At 39.1% G+C, this 16,248-nt stretch overlaps 1 pseudogene; it reads right to left on the bottom strand.

Moving 5' to 3' along the window:
• Positions 1 to 1,568: 1,568 nt before the first annotated feature.
• LOC129084799 (pre-mRNA-splicing factor 18-like) lies at positions 1,569 to 10,333 on the bottom strand (annotated as a pseudogene).
• Positions 10,334 to 16,248: the final 5,915 nt, after the last annotated feature.

Below are 16,248 nucleotides of genomic sequence, written 5' to 3'. Positions count from 1 at the left end.
TTTTTTTAAAAAAATCAGTTAATGGGGAGATATTATTTTAAAAAGAAATGCTCTTTAATTAAGACATTTTATCTAATTACATGACTCTTACATACACTTTAGCTTTGACTAAGACATAGCCAAACACACTAAGCAAATTTAATCATTGGAAATTATTTCCTATTGTGAAAGCCAAACATATTCCTCACCCACTCCTTCAACCCCCACCAACTAACAGCTTTTTTGCCTATATAGTCACTGGCGGTTATTGAAAAAACGGGGAATGTCCTTAAATTTCCGTAAGTGTACTTGAACTCTATAAATTCTACAATTTATATCAGGAAGTCAGGTTGAAATCAGTTTTCAAAATGCCAGTATATGTGAATAAAGCACAACATGAATCAACATTTACCTCTTGGAATTAACATACAAACCAAAAGGTAATTCATGGTTATGGTAATAATTGTTCTCTGGCAGAAAATCTGAAGGCACAGGACACATTTTAAATGAATTTTAAATTTTAAGTAAATTTTATGAATATCATCTTCTACGTTTAGAATTAACATCCAGCAAAAGTCATTATACAGATACAACCTGAAATTCTTGACAATTTGGCAAAAGCTAAGAATAAAGTTGATTTTTTCTAAGAAGAAAAATTTAACCAGGAACAGTCCACACAATTTCATGTGATGTATATATAACTAAAAAAAAAACTATAAATACTTTAGAGCTATTCATGTAGAGAAGTGCTGTTATAAGTTACTTAAAAATTATGTTCAAAAAAGTTCAGTTTTGCTGAACTAACAAGCAAAATTGAGACAGACTCAGAGAGCAAGTGGACAGCTCTGGGCTGATGCAGGTGGGGGTGGCTGGTGAAGGGATTGAGCAAAAAAGAAAAAACTCGTGGACAAGGACAACAGTGTGGTGGTGGCAGTGGGGTGTGCAGGGTAAATGGTGATGGAACAATTGCTTTTAAAAGTTTTGAAATTAAATTTAAAAAATTATGTTCATTAAAGCTCAATTTATACTATTCATACCTTTTATCCTAGTAGATGCTAGGTCTACCTTAAAAGTAACAAAACAAGTTTACTGCAAAATATTCTGAATTTGCTCCTTTTCAGGAAACTCCCAAAGCAAACTGTGATAGTCTTATTTTAATGCTAAGGTAATTAAAGCATAACCCTTCAACCTGGCTTGCATCTCGAAGGGGTCCCCAACCCCTTCGGAGGCTGGTAATGGTCCATGGCCTGTTAAGAACTGGCCACACAGCAGTCCGTGAGCAGCAGGCCAGCCAGCTAAGCTTCCACTGCATTGCAGCCTGAGCGCCACCTCCTGTTTCCTCCTACCCTCCACACCCTCCCCCACAACACCATGGAACAATTGTCTTCCACGAAACCCATCCCTGGTGCCACAGATGTTGTAGACCACTGACATGCGAAACTTAAAAAATTTTTATTTTATTCACTGAAGATGTCTTCAAGAACTGGACATATATCCGATCATGATATGTTCTATTTGCTATAGTCCTTTTGCTCTCAAAGAGTTTTGGAACAGAAGAATGTTAACCTCCAGAGAAATGTCTTTCCCTCCTAACTGCTTCTCTGAATGTATTTCCTCTGTGTTTCATCATTTAAAACATGTGCAGCATGCTTGGAAAACATCTTTTCCCTGCCAGCTCTGGCATGGATACCAACCATCATGACATCAGGGGGTCAAGGGGCATTTCCATGGGCCATCTGAAGATAAGCATCATTAGCCTAACAAGAAAGATTAAGCAGAGATCAGAAGAGCAGAAATATTGTGTTGGTCAAAACTTTTATTTCAAATGTTTCACAGATTTTTATGATGTAATTTTCAGCCCTCTTGTAAGCATGTTGAAAACATTACCATTCCCCTTATTCAAAAAAAAGGAGTTAAAATATGGGATGACTCACTGTCCTGCCCAGGACCACAAATGTCCATGGGAAAACAGAAACCAGAGCTCACCTTGTGAGTGAAAGACAAACATCCGTTTGCAGCCTTTGTGCACTGAATATGACTGCGTTTTGACCTAGAGTTACCAGGCAGGGAATTTGATGCACTGCCAGAAAGCTCTAGTTTGGCCCCCCTTTCTACCCAGCCTTCTCCACAGGTGGTCATGCAGAAGACAGAAGCTGACTAGTTCCTCACCATCCAACCTGAAACGCTGTCCACTCCCTGCACAGCAGCCAGGCCTCTGGCAGCAACGGGGGCTCTGCACGCCCGGGATACGAATGGAGGGCCCACGCAGAGGTGGCAACAGAATAAATGCTGGCTCTTGAATCAGCTCAAGGACGGGATCCGTTCACCGTGGCCCCCAAACCTCCCACCTGCCTGGAACCCTAAATTACTGTAAAAGCTATGAAACATAAAGACAGAAACCAATGAAGACAGATGGCCCTTTTTCTCAAACAAGCCTGGTGACTTGTGAGTAAGGAAAACAAAATAGAGAGGAAATTCTAAAAGACCTTGAGGGTTTCAGAGAAGCCTATACAGCCAGCCTCAAAGAGATTTTCGTTTAAAAAAACATCAAACACCTGTGTGTTTGATATGCAGAGTTGACTTTAAAAAAATCAGGTATTACAAAGTGGTTAACTGAAAGATTATTTCTTCCCTAAAGATAAATTTGAATTTGCTCTACTCAATTTTTCTGAAGTTTAATTTTAAAAGGGCAAATACACATTAAAAAAAATTTTTTTTATTGACTTTGTTTTTAGCGAGGGGGAAGGAGGGAGAAAGAGAGGGAGAGAACATGGATGTGTGGTTGCCTCTCAAGTGCCCCCTATTGGAGACCTGCCCCGCAACCCAGGCATGTGCACCCTGACTGGGAATCAAGCTGATGTAATTTTCGGCCATCTCTTAAGCATGTTGAACCCTTTGGTTCACTGGCTGGCACCGCATCCACTGAGCCACACCAGTCAGGGCTGTATACACATTGTATCACTGATCCCCATGTGTGTAAACTTTAATGCTGGATATCAACTGATAAAATTTCCAATATTTTGGTTCCCTAAATTTCCAAAGAAAACTGTCAAATAGTTTATTAGAGTTTCTTGGTTCTTTGTGCAGTTTATACAACATAAACCTTCACCTGATTCTCAAATATGAGAATGGGAAATGTAACAAGAGGAAAGGCAAGTGACCTGAGCTCTTTTGCAGTGACGGTGGCCTTATCCATCCATTCCACTGCTGTCCTTGGTAAGCAGCGTGCAACTAACAGAAACCATCCAAGAATACAATTAATAGCCATAAAACAGAAGCATTTTTCTTTGATACGATTAGCTGGCTCTCATGTAGAGGAACTCAGAACAACACTCTAGCCTCATCCGCAGGAGGCTCTGATGAAGGAGACCACCCAGGCACCCAGGAGGGCCGGCCGTCCCTCTGAGCACAGACACGCAGAGCCCGGAAGAAGCAATGCCACCCCCACCTTTCGGTCAGAGCCTGCCTCCTGTTCTGGACCTGCTGCCCCTGAACTGCTGCACCGAAATTCTCCACGGCTGCCCTCTGGGGGGCCCAGCCACCGGAAGGCCCGCTCCTCCCCCTCGGCGTACGGCCCACCAAGGAGTGTCCCATTTCCCATGCCCACCCCTGGGGCACCAGGCCCTCCTCTTCTTGTTCCGCTCCACCAACTGACAGCCCTTCCTTCGCCCCTTTCTGAACTCTACCCCAGCAGCGCTTGGACACCAGAGCTCTTTCCCCATGACCCCTCCTCCCAGGGCCCATTCAGGAGGGAGTAAGGGGAAAGGGTCCCCCAACCAGGGGTCGGCCACGGCTGCGGTCCTGAAGTGGGACAGATGGACACTGGCAGGCTGACATGGCACATATTCTCACAGAAACAAGTATAAAGGGCAGTCAAATCCCACTGTATAATTAGTACAACTGTTCAGCTATATTATGAGTAGGTATTTATAGCTACATAAGATTGTTTCTGGGGGAAAATTTGTTCCAAGCTGTAACCAACAATCAACAAATTTTGATTCAGCCCCACTCATGAAATGAACATTGCCTATATCCATCCAGTTCATGACCTGAAGAATCTTTACACCTACCTTAAAAATGACTAAAAAATACAGGGTGGTCTGAACATTTTAATACTGAATGCTGCCAATACATAAATAAGAGGGTTGGGGGTTTTTTTGTTTTGTTTTGTTTTACTGCTAATTCATTTCACATTTATTCTTAAATCTCCTATGTAAAAAACTCCCCCACTAAATGAATATATTATGCACGCAACCTAAATAAGCTCATAACCATAATTCCAATGGACAGCACGGTAACATAGCTTCACATATTGTCTTTGCAACATGAATTTAGTAATATCCATTATGGGTTCTTTAATAGCAGCAGGAAGATTCTGGAAAAGAAAAAGCTCAACTAATTTTAGAAGCTACTGTGTATAGTTTACTATATTTATTCTGACTTTATACATTGTATTTTTTCAAAATCAGTTAACAAAAGAATTTTTTGAGAAACCTCACCCTTTTCGACAGCTTTCTGAAAAGGGGTCTGAGGGAGGACTCGGCCTGTCTCCAAGCGTGAGCCCCACTCAGTTTGCCCTGCCCACTGCCCTTTTCACAGGGTCTTCCCTGGCGTTCAGTTCTTCAGCCCAAAGGCCAGGAAGGAACTGGTGAAAGAACGGGTAAATTTAGACTGCAGTGCCGCCCAGTGGCTGAACAAGCTTAAAAGCTCGCTAACACACCAAACAATAAATTTCTCCACCTGATTAAAACTTCAACTGATTAACATATTATCCTCCAGTATTTAATTAATAAACTATACCTGCTTATTCTGTCATGTATGTTTTGAAATAGCGCCTTTGACAATTCACAACTTTCCCTATTCTATATATATTCCTAGCTCAAAGATAATCCATTTTCCCCTAAAAAGCATTACCAAATTACATAAATAACTATTTGACAGAGATTTTCTGTTACCTAAAGTATACCCCACCTACATTATCAGGCATATTACAATATGTAGTGTGATATTTAATCAATTCCCTAAGTACATTTTTATAGTATTTTGACTTTCTACTTTTGTAGTAAGAGGAATAATTCAATTAAAAATTCCCACTAAAGAGCCTAACTAAAGGAAAAGGAAAGAAAAAAAAAGGAACAATGACCCACATGCTCTCCCCACCCCACCCCAGAAAACTACTGCAGTGCCCCTTGGGTTTACCTGTACGAGGAGCACACTTCCCGAGGCAGATAAGCAGGGAAGGCTGAGGAAACAACACGCCTCTACTGGCATGCCCTGTGCAACCCTGTACAAGGAGGGGCCACCACTCTGAGAAAACTTTAGCTCATAACTAGTTTCCATGCCCTATCTAGTTCCATATCATTTCCATGATAGATTCAGAATCTGGATGACTGATATGCTACACTTAAATTGTAAATGCAAGTAAAAGCATTTCTTGCATTTAAGTCTTGTGGCCTGAATATAAATAATTTGTGAATAAATGCTGAAATGAATCTGGAATTTGCCCACATTCTACCTAAACTACTAAAGACAGAAATGCTGCAAAGAAAGATGGAATGAGCCTATCACAGCAAGAATAAGCAGCTGTCTGCAGAACTGAGATAATGAACAGTCTCTGAGAGGTTACTGATGTGTTTGCTTTTTTCACTACCAATGTCTTCCTACCTTCTTCCTATCCTTATGGTCATTACCCCTCATAAAAGCTTCTAAAACTCTCCTCCCAGTGCACTACTTCCTAGAGTCCTTTTTTAAAATGTAGAACTCCCCAAACTTCATGTTTATTCCACTGCTGTAATTCTATTCTTTGTGTTTACATTAATAAGTCAGCTTTTTAAAAAAGTGCCAGAGAAACATAAATATACATTGTTTTTTATTAACTTCTATATCCAAGTGCAGAGCAATATCATAAACAGTGAACACACCAGATATATTTACTGAGCTTTCCCTTCCTTCCTAGTCTTTAATCCTTGACAATTCAAAAAATATAAAAAGTTATTAACCAACCAAAATGTCCTCCTTCCTTAGCTTAAAAGCACATACCTTAAGGCATTTGGTGATGATATCCATGTCGTTACGATCAATGAATTTAAGAATCCTACAGATTTTCCCAATGCCTGAAGAAAAACAATGCTCTAGCTCATTAGTAGAGAGCAACAACTAACTGAATAGATATGTTATCAACACCAGTCTAAACATGGCTCTTTATTACATAGACTCAATTTCTATTTAAAAACCTATTGGAATTTCTAGATAATTTTTTAAAAGCCCACAAATTTGCCACATAAACTGTAAAAGCATGTTATTTTTATGCATCAAAATACAGAAGAGGGGGGAAGCGGAGTTCCTGCTAATGCATGTGAGATTTCTTTTCAGGGGAACAACTGAAATTAGATTGTGATTGTAATTGTATCACCCCATGAATACTAAAAAAACACTGACTTGTACACTTTAAATTGGTAAACTGCATGGCATGTGAACTTCCCAATAAAGCTGTTAAAGGAAAGGAAAGGGGAAACAAAAGCCCAGAATTTGTTGCTCACAGCAACTGTTCCAATGAAATTTAGATAGAAAGATGCTGGGGCAGGGAGAGGGGGTACAATTAAAAGGACATCCTCCTCAACTACATTAATGTGTGCAAGAGCCAGGAAGGAAAAGAAAAAGAAAACAGTTTACATTTTATTAAGCACTAAGAGCTTTAAATTAAACTACATTGTTTGCTCAAGCTAGATATTTGAATAATTCAACATTAATTCAGACTGCATATATCACTCCACATTCAATACAGTGGCAAAAATTAGAAAGCAAAAGATTGCCCAGTGTTGACAGGGATTAGGGATGTGAGACACACCCTGCTGGTGTATAGTCATCTGAAAAGCAACTTAGCAGCACTTACACAAGTTAAATTATATACACCCAGAATCCCACTTCTCAGTTCAGACAGGTGATGTACAAGATTATTCATCACAAAGCTGTTTGTGGTGATAGGGGGCTGGGAAATCTAGTTGTCCATCATTACAGGGTTGGGGATGGGGTAACGAAGGTAAAAGGCCAAGGTGTGAACTTAGCAATTAAAAGCAAAGGTTTAAATGTACCTAAGGCATCAAAGATCGATATTAAAAACAGTTCAAAACATAAAAAGAAAAAGTAAAAACAACAGTGAAGAATTTCACAGTACAGTGACATTTATGTAAATCAAACACACATGCACACAAAACACTATTGGTTTTAGAAGACTACCAACAAAACACTGCACCTCAAACATATTAGAATGACTACTTTGAGGGCAGGAAATAGGGAGATGTGAGTGGAGAATGAAAAAAGGGGAGCGAATAAATGAAAGCATGACATGAAAGAAGGGCCTTTGTAATAACCAATGACAACAGTGTGCTCGGAACTGAGTGATGTGATGAACTCAACCATTTGCTGCAGGGAATGAAAGGTATGATGGGGTCTAGTGATTACCTCTAACTCTTCTATTGTGGTGTTTTCTTCATGAACTTTTAAATCATTCTGTATGTCTGTCTCCCTGGGTTCTTGATCACCCACAAGTTCACTGAGGTATTACTCATTGATTTTATCCAAAGCTGCTTTCAGATCATTCCTCAGTTCCTGAGAAAGGTGGAAAAGTACACCTCACATGAAGTCTCAGTGATGTTTCACTTGATTGTTTACAAATTATAAGTACAATTCATCTCAGACTACCAGTCAAGATAGCAGAGTAGATAAACACTGTTCTTGCCTCCTCTGGTGGTCGTTATCAAAATTACAACTAAATGATGGAGCCACCATCACAGAGAACCACCTAAAGACTACCCTGACCTCTCAGAACATTCAGAAATGTCAACTGTATAAAACAAGTGTCTCATTTATATTCATGGCTCTCACTACATTTCTAACACCAGAAAATTCCACAGTCTATTCATATCCAGTTTGTGACCTTTTAGTAAAAATGGAAGCCTGAAAGCTGGACTCTTACATTACACCATATACAAACATTAACTCAAAAAATTGTCAGAGCTAAGTGTCAGAGCTAAAACTATAAAACTCTTAGAAGAAAACATAAGGGGAAAGTTTCATGTCATTGAACTTTGGAATGTTTTCTTGTTTACAGCACAAAAAGCACCAGCAGCGACAACAACGACAACAAAAATAGGTAAGTGGGACCGCATCAAAATTAAAAACTTTTGTGCATCAAGGACACTATCGATAGAGTGAAAATATAAATCATAGAAAGGAAGAAAATATTTGCAAATCAGATATCTGATAAAAATTGATATCCAGAATATACAGAAACTCCTACAACTTAACAACAAAAAACAACCAACATGATTAAAAATAGGCAAAGGACCTGAATAGAAGACATAAAAATGTGCAATAAGTAAAAGATGCTCCACATCTTCCACTAATAAGTAGGAACATAAAACTCAAAACCACAGTGAAATGTCACTTCACATCCATTCAGATGGCTAATACCAAAAACAAAACAAAAACAACAACAACAACAACAATGAAATAACAAGCGGTGGCTAGGATATAGAAAAATGGAAACTTTGTGCACTGTGGGAAATGTAAAATGGTGGAGCCACCTCAAATGTTGGCAATACCTCAAAGTTAAACATATCCACATCAAGATGCATTATACTTAAAATGTCAAAAGGTAAAGACAAGGAGAGGTTCTTCAAAAGAGCAAGAGGAAAACAACTTGTTACATACAATGAAACCCAAATAAGATATTCAGCAGATTTTTCAACAGACACTTTGTGAGCCACAAGGCAGTGGCACAATATATTCAATATTGAAAGAAAAAAATTCCAACCAAGAAAATTCTACCTGGCAAAATTATTATTCAGAATTGGAGAGAGAAAGGGTTTTCCAGACAAGCAAACAATAATAGAGTCCATTACCACTAACCTGGCCTTACAAGAAATGCTAAAGGGACCTTTTCAAGCTGAAAAGAAAGGTCACTAATTAGTAACAAGAAAACAATATGCAAGTATGAATCTCACACTGGTAAAGGTAAATATAGAGTAAAAGTGGTGAGTTAATCACTTATAAGACAAAAGTAGTAAATATAATTATAACTAGAGTCATTAGTTAAGTGATACACAAGATAAAAAGATGAAAATCAGAAACAAAACATGGGCTAGGTAAAGTAAAAATGTGGAGCTTTAGAATGTGGTCAAACTTAAGTTGTTATCAACCTAAAATAGTCTGTCCTAGTTAGAAAATAAATGAATCATGAGGATGTAATGTACAGCCTGGTGACTATAGTTAATAATACTAGATTGCATATGATAGTTGAAAGTTGCTAAGAGAGTAAGTCTTAAAAGTCCTCATCACAAGAAAAAAAATTGTAACTATGTATGGTGATAGGTGTTAACTAGACTTACTGTGTTGATCATTTTGCAATATATACAAATATCGAATCATCATGCTGTACACCTGAAACTAATATTTGAATTTTTAAAAACGCAAATAAGAAATTCTGTATTATTTGATAAAGACTTGAACAATAATAGATTCGACTGTAATAAATTAATATTAAGAGCTAGACTTTTCAAGTAATGAAACATTAGTAGTATAAAAATTCAATGAGATAAGAACTTAGTAATTCACAGCCGTATTTTATTCTATCTTTTAATAAGGAAAATGAGGACATAGAAGAGAAAATTGGTGAAATGAAACAGTATAAAAATAAAAACTGCTTTCCAAGAATTTACATTAAGAAAGTGTAAAAAGCACTAAAAATAAAGAAAAATACATTGCTGTTAGCATTAATATATAAATGAAGAAAATGTTTACAAATTCATTTATGCTTTGGGGGAAAAAGTTAAACAGAATTATCAAGTGATTCAGCAATTCCACTTCTGGGTATACACACAAAAGAAGTGAGAAGAAGGACACTAAAACAGGTATTTGTACACCCATGTTCATAGCAGATTTATTCACAATCAGCCCCAATATCTACTGAGGATGAATGAATAAACAAAATGGGATTCACACATACAATGGAATATATTTCACCCTTAAAAAGGAAGGGAATTCTAACATATGCTACAACATGGATGAACCTTCAAGGTATTATGCTAAGTCAGAAGACTGGTCCAGTGTGGCCTTCAGATGACCTTAGCTATTCACCTGACTGCCATCACCTGCAAGATCCCAAGTCAAACACTGTCCAGCTCAGCTCAATCAAACCACAGAACTGTGAGAAATAATAATTACCTTAAGTCAGTAGGTTTCAGAATGGTTTGTTATACTAGTAGGTAACCAAAAAATATTTTTAAATAGTAAATTGTTTTAAGCTACTAAGTTTTGGGTGGTTTATTACATAGTCATCGATAACGATACCCATGTCTAAGTAATTGATAGAGCAAGTAGAGAAGATAATAAGGCCCCAGCATATCTTAACAACACTATTGTAATTTCCAAAGCATAAAACATACTCTTTTCAAGATCCCATGGGATATTGACCAAAACAGACCATATGCTGAGCCATAAAACTATATCAGAGCTCTAAATGTAAAAGCTATAACTATTAAGGTTTTAGAAGGATACCCAGAAGAGTATCTCTTCAAGACCTTGGGATAGGCAAAGGCTTCTTAAGCGAAAAAACAAAAGTGATAACCACTAAACCAAATGCTGATAAAGTAGACCTCATCAAAATTTAAAACTCTCCCCCTCAAAAGACACCAATGAAAGAATAGGTAAGTCACAGACTAGGAGAAAATAGTCACAAAATATCTATCTGTATCTCGCAAAGGACTTATATCCAGAATATATGAAGAACTCCTACAATTCAAAAATAAAGACAAACAATCCAATTAAAACATGAACAAAAGACTAACACACACTGCACAAAAAGGAATATAACCAATAAGTCCATGAAAAGATGCTCATAATCTTTAGTGATCATGGAAATGTGAATAGAACCACAATGAGATACCATTACACATACAAGAAAACGGTTAAAATTTAAGACTAACAATAACAAATGCCAATCGCATTTGGAAATACCTGGCATTTCTTTAAAAGTTAAGCATACCTTCACTCTTACTATTCAGCAATTCCACTTCCAAGTATTTACCCAAGAGAAATAACATAGGTTCAAAACAAGATTTGTGTAAGAATGTTCCCAGCAGTTTTAGTCATAACAGCCCAAAGTTGAAAACATACGGTGGTATATGACTGAATATCATTGGCAATGAAAAGAAACAAACTACTGATAACCACAAGAACATGAATAAATCTTAAAAATATGCTGATCAAAAGCAGCCAGACACCTACTCTATATGACTTCATCTATAAAAAAAATAGAACAAGTAAAATTAACCTATGGTAATAGAATTTAAAAGGTAGTTCCCCAGGAGTAGAGAAGGAAAAATACGGGATTGCCTGGGCAACTTTCTTGGTTGATGAAAATATTCCGTATCTTCACAAAGATAGTGGTTACATGCTGGTATGTATTTGTCAAAATGCACTGAACTGTATGCTTAGGATATGTGCTTTTTAAAAACATTACAGAAAATTCTCTCAATTTTGCCTATAATAATGCAGTGGGCCAAACTCCTCATTATTCTAGTGGATGTGGTACAGTGATATTCTTCTAGCTTTGTTTTGACATCTTACCTTGATAACTTCTGGTGTCAGGACCAACTTAATAACGCAGATCCTAAATCACGTTCATTCTTTCTCCTCTTTCTCCATTGTTTCTTCAACACAGTTTTAGCCTTCATGTCCAGGAAGAGCTGACCAACAGGTTTTTCTACGTGTACGGGAGGTGGGGAGAAGGGCGGGAAGGGAAGAAAATGTAATAAAAACCGGTTTTACCAGTAAGAAGGAACCAAAGTCTTTTAAAAACTGAGTCTACCCTTCTTTTATGCTTCAGTTGGGCACAAACCCTTAGTAAACCACAGACGTTAAAAACCAGAAGAACGGGGGCAGAATTCCGAGTGATGGGAGGGAGCATAAGGGGCAGTTAGGGCACCTGCGAGGGAATAACGGGCAGCTGGGGAAAATTTTGCCAAACTCTTGGGTTTTCCTGCACCTCCCCACTTTCGTCCCTAAGGCTCCCGAGTAAACTGGTAAGGGCGGACCTGTAGGGGCCGCTCTAGGGCAGTGTTGGGGGCGGCTCTCGCTAAGCCCCACATCCGCCGGAGTCCTCTCCGTGCGAGTCCTCTCGCTCCCAGCCTCCCCTCTCGACGACCCCTACACACCCCTGCGCGCACGACCCCAAGGCCCCTCACGAGCAGCAGGTTCCGGTCCTCCGCCAGCTGCCGCTTCCGGAGGCTCTCCGACTGGAGAATATCCACGTCGCCTGGCTTTAAGCTCCAGTTTCCCTCTCCGGCTCCTCCGGCCAGGACTCACCCGCACTGGGCCCGCGAACCCGCTACAAAACGCGAACCCAAATACTGGCGGACACACTGACAGGGGCCGCTTCCCGCGCAAGCTGAGGTGCGAGAGAGGAAAGAGAGCGCTGCGGCGCGCCTGCGGTCCTCGAGGGCGCTGTGGACTGGCGGCTCCTGGCGCCGCCCTCCAGCAGTGTGCCTGTGCTTCCGCTACTGCCAGTGAAGTGGGCTGAAACAGGAGTCCTCTGCATTGTGTGGAGGTCGGCGTCCTCCATTTTTAAGGGTATTTTATTTTTTTATTTTTAAAAGATTTTTTTTTTTTTTTAATTTTTAGACAGAGGGGACAGGAGGAAGAAAGACCAAGAGAAACATCAATATGTGGTGGCCTCTCACGCGCCCCCTACGGGGGACCTGGCCTGAAACCCAGGCACGTGCCCTGACTGGGAATGGGACCAGGACCCTTTTGTTCACAGGCGGGCACTCAACCCACTGAGCCATGCCAGCTAAGGCTAAAGGATATTTTACTGATTATACTATTACAGTTGTCCCATTTTTTTCCTCCCCTTTATTCCCCTCCTTCTCTGTACCCCCTTCCCATGAGCATGCCCCTCTTTAGTTCGTGTCCCTGGGTTGTGCATATACGTTCTTTGGCTTCTCCATTTACTATGCTGTCCTTAACCTCCCCCGTCTATTTTTTCACCTACCATGCTTCTTATTCCCTGTACTTTTTTCCCTATTCCCCCTCCTCCTCCCCACTGAGAACTCTCCATGGGATCTCCATTTCTGTGATTCTGTTCCTGTTCTAGTTGTTTGCTTAGTTTTTGTTTTTGTTTTTTAGGTTCAGTTGTGGATTGTTGTGAGTCTGTTGTCATTTTACTGTTCATACTTTTGATCTTCTTCTTAGATAGGTCCCTTTAGCCTTTCATGTACTAAGGATTGGGTCATGATGAACTCCTTTAATTTGACCTTATCTGGGAAGCACTTTGTCTGCCCTTCCATTCTAAATGCTAGCTTTGCTGGATAGAATAATCCTGGATGCAGGTCCTTGTCTTTCATGACTTTGAATATTTCTTTCCAGCCCCTTCTTGCCTGCATGGTTTCGTTTGAGAAATCAGCTGATGGTCTTACGGGAACTCCTTTCTAGGTAACTGTCTCCTTTACTCTTGCTGCTTTTAAGATTCTCTTCTTTAATCTTCAGTAATGTAATTATGTGCCTTGGTATGTGCTTCCTTGGGTCCAACTTCTTGGGGACTCTCAGCTTCCTGGACTTCCTGGAAGTCTATTTCCTTTGCCAGATTGGGGAAGTTCTCCTTCATTATGTTTTCAAATAAGTTTTCAATTTCTTGCTCTTCCTTTTCTCCTTCTGGCACCCCTGTGATTCAGATGTTGGAAAGCTTTAGTTGTCCCAGAGGTTCCTAAGCCTCTCCTCATTTTTTTTTTTTAATTCTTGTTTCTTCATTCTGTCCTTGTTGAATGTTTATTTCTTCATTCTGCTCTAAATTATTGATTTGGGTCCTGGTTACCTTCCCTTCACTGTTGGTTTCCTGTATATTTTTCTTTATTTCAATTTGTATAGTCTTCACTTTTTTCTCTCTTTTGTGACCATACTAAACCATTTCTGTGAGCCTCCTGATTACCAATTTTTTGAACTGTGCATCTCATAGGCTGGCTAGCTCTTCATCGCTTAGTTGTATTTTCTTCTGGAGTTTTGATCTGTTCTTTCCTTTGGGCCTTATTTCTTTGTCTCAGCACTCCTGTTATGTTGGAAGGGGCAGAGCCTTAGGTATGCACCAGGGCAGGGCAACCCACTTTGTTGCACTGTGGCACTGTATGTGAGGGAGGGGTCAGAGAGCGAACAAAGCTGCTTTCTCGGCTTTCACCCCACTTTCAGTCACTCCCCCCACTGTCCACCAGCAAATTGGGCCCTTCAGGTGCTGATTCCCAGGTGGGTGGGTTTGTGTACATTCTGGGACCCTTTGTGTGTCTCCAACGAACTCTCCTGAGAGGCTGGGAGTTTCTCCTGCCACCACAACCCACACGGGTTTTTACAGCCCCAGGTTTTGAGACTTTCTTTTCCTGCACTGGAACCCTGAGTTGCGCAGTCTGCCTCACTCTCCCGTTTTTCCTCCCAGTTTATCCACACGCCACTGTGGGACTGCCAGGTCCACCAGCCACCACTTCGCTGCGTGTCCTCTCTGCCCCGGCTGCCTGTCTGCGCCACTCCTACTGGTCTGGACGAATGTTTCTTCTTTAACTCTTTGGTTGTAAAACTTCCATACATTCCCTTCTCTGGCAGTTCTGGTTGTTTTTTGTTTTTAAATTTGTTGCTGTCCTCCTTTCGGTTGTGCAAGGAGGCAAAGTGTATCTACCTATGCCACCATCTTGGCCAGGAGTCAACATGCTCCATTTTTAATGATGTTATTATATCTGCTTGTACCTGCCAGTCTAGTTCAGGTCCAAAACCTCCTTGCAAAATGCCTCAATTATGTTAAGTAAGGCCAGATCCTTACTTATTCTACCAGAAGTTCGTATCAGACTTTCTGAAGTTACCTGCTTACCAAAATTAATGTATTAGAGAGTAAGACAAACATGAACAATACTACCATCTTATTAATATAAAGTAAAAGGGCAGTGTTTATTGCTAGCCTGTTGAATTCCCTGTAAATTTAAGCAGCTACACCCATTTAAGTCTTTTTCAGAAGTAAATTTGTTTTTCCTCTCTCAGTTCTAGATTGCTTACATATCTTAGTGATAATTGAACATTAACTCCAAGCTGAGACAATCTTTTTGGTCATGCGTTCAGCAATCAAGATTTTCAGTTACATGATTGGAGATGTACTCTAACGTTTTGGGTTTTTTTTTAGTCTAACCAGGAAGAAAAATAAACTAAGGAGAAATATTACATCAGAGATTTTAATTTTAAAAAGATCCTAAAACCTGTTTACAATGCATTTATTTTTATTTCTATTCCATCAAATCATTTTTTAAAAAAAAATCTACTTAAGTCATCACTGAACAATATTTGACATAATAGTTGTTTTTCCCACTCAAAATGAAAGAAATATCATTCAATTCAGTCAATTGATAATGGGTAAGATGGTTTATCAAAATAAAAGATGTCATTATTCAGTTCCATTTAAGAAGTTTTTTTATTGTATATATATATGTGTGTGTTGGTTTTGTTGCCTCTAAAACATATCTGACTTTTGCCAGAAATAAACTAGCTTTGGGGCTTATGAAAGTTTAAGATATTTTACAAAGGAAGAGTCCTCAAATTAAGAAACATGGCTACATTCTTACATGGATATCTGTTTCCTCAGTCACTTATAATTCAATAGACAAATAATAATTTATTAGGATGTTCCTGATTTAGGAATTAGAGATTACAACACAAAAACCTGAAAAGTTGACACAAAGCATAGTAACAATAAGGAAAAATTACAGAGAATGCAAAGGTACAACTGGCCAGATGGGAGAAAATTAGCATAAACCAGAGAAAATACTAACTACCTTAAGCAGGTTCCTATTGAATTTCAAACTGTCATTGATTTTGATGTTCATGTAAATGTGTGCATTCAATCTTGACTGAGGCTTGAGATGGAAGAAGTAAGAGAGGTGAGTGCTTAAACAAGCAAACTGATTAAGTAACTTTTCAATAAAGAAGGGAAAAAAGATGCCCAGGAGACTTTAGAAAAACTCAAGAGAGCCAATCAATCCTGACTCTAAGGGAGAATGTGTTCGTTTTTAAAATATGCATCTTATTCCATCACAATAGAATTTAAAGTGAAATATTGCAAACAACCCAGATGCCCTAAAATGGGAAAATGGTTAAATAAGTTCATACATACAACTGAATAATATGAAACATTAAAAACCATGTTTCAAAAATGTTCAACGATATGAGTGCTTATGATATAATATT

This window comes from Pteronotus mesoamericanus, unplaced genomic scaffold (assembly GCF_021234165.1).
Source record: "Pteronotus mesoamericanus isolate MK-2021 breed Mesoamerican mustached bat unplaced genomic scaffold, CSHL_Meso_final contig_130, whole genome shotgun sequence".
NCBI lineage: Eukaryota > Metazoa > Chordata > Mammalia > Chiroptera > Mormoopidae > Pteronotus > Pteronotus mesoamericanus.
The sequence above is the reverse complement of the archived record's forward strand: the minus strand, read 5'-3'. Positions and strand labels throughout refer to the sequence as shown.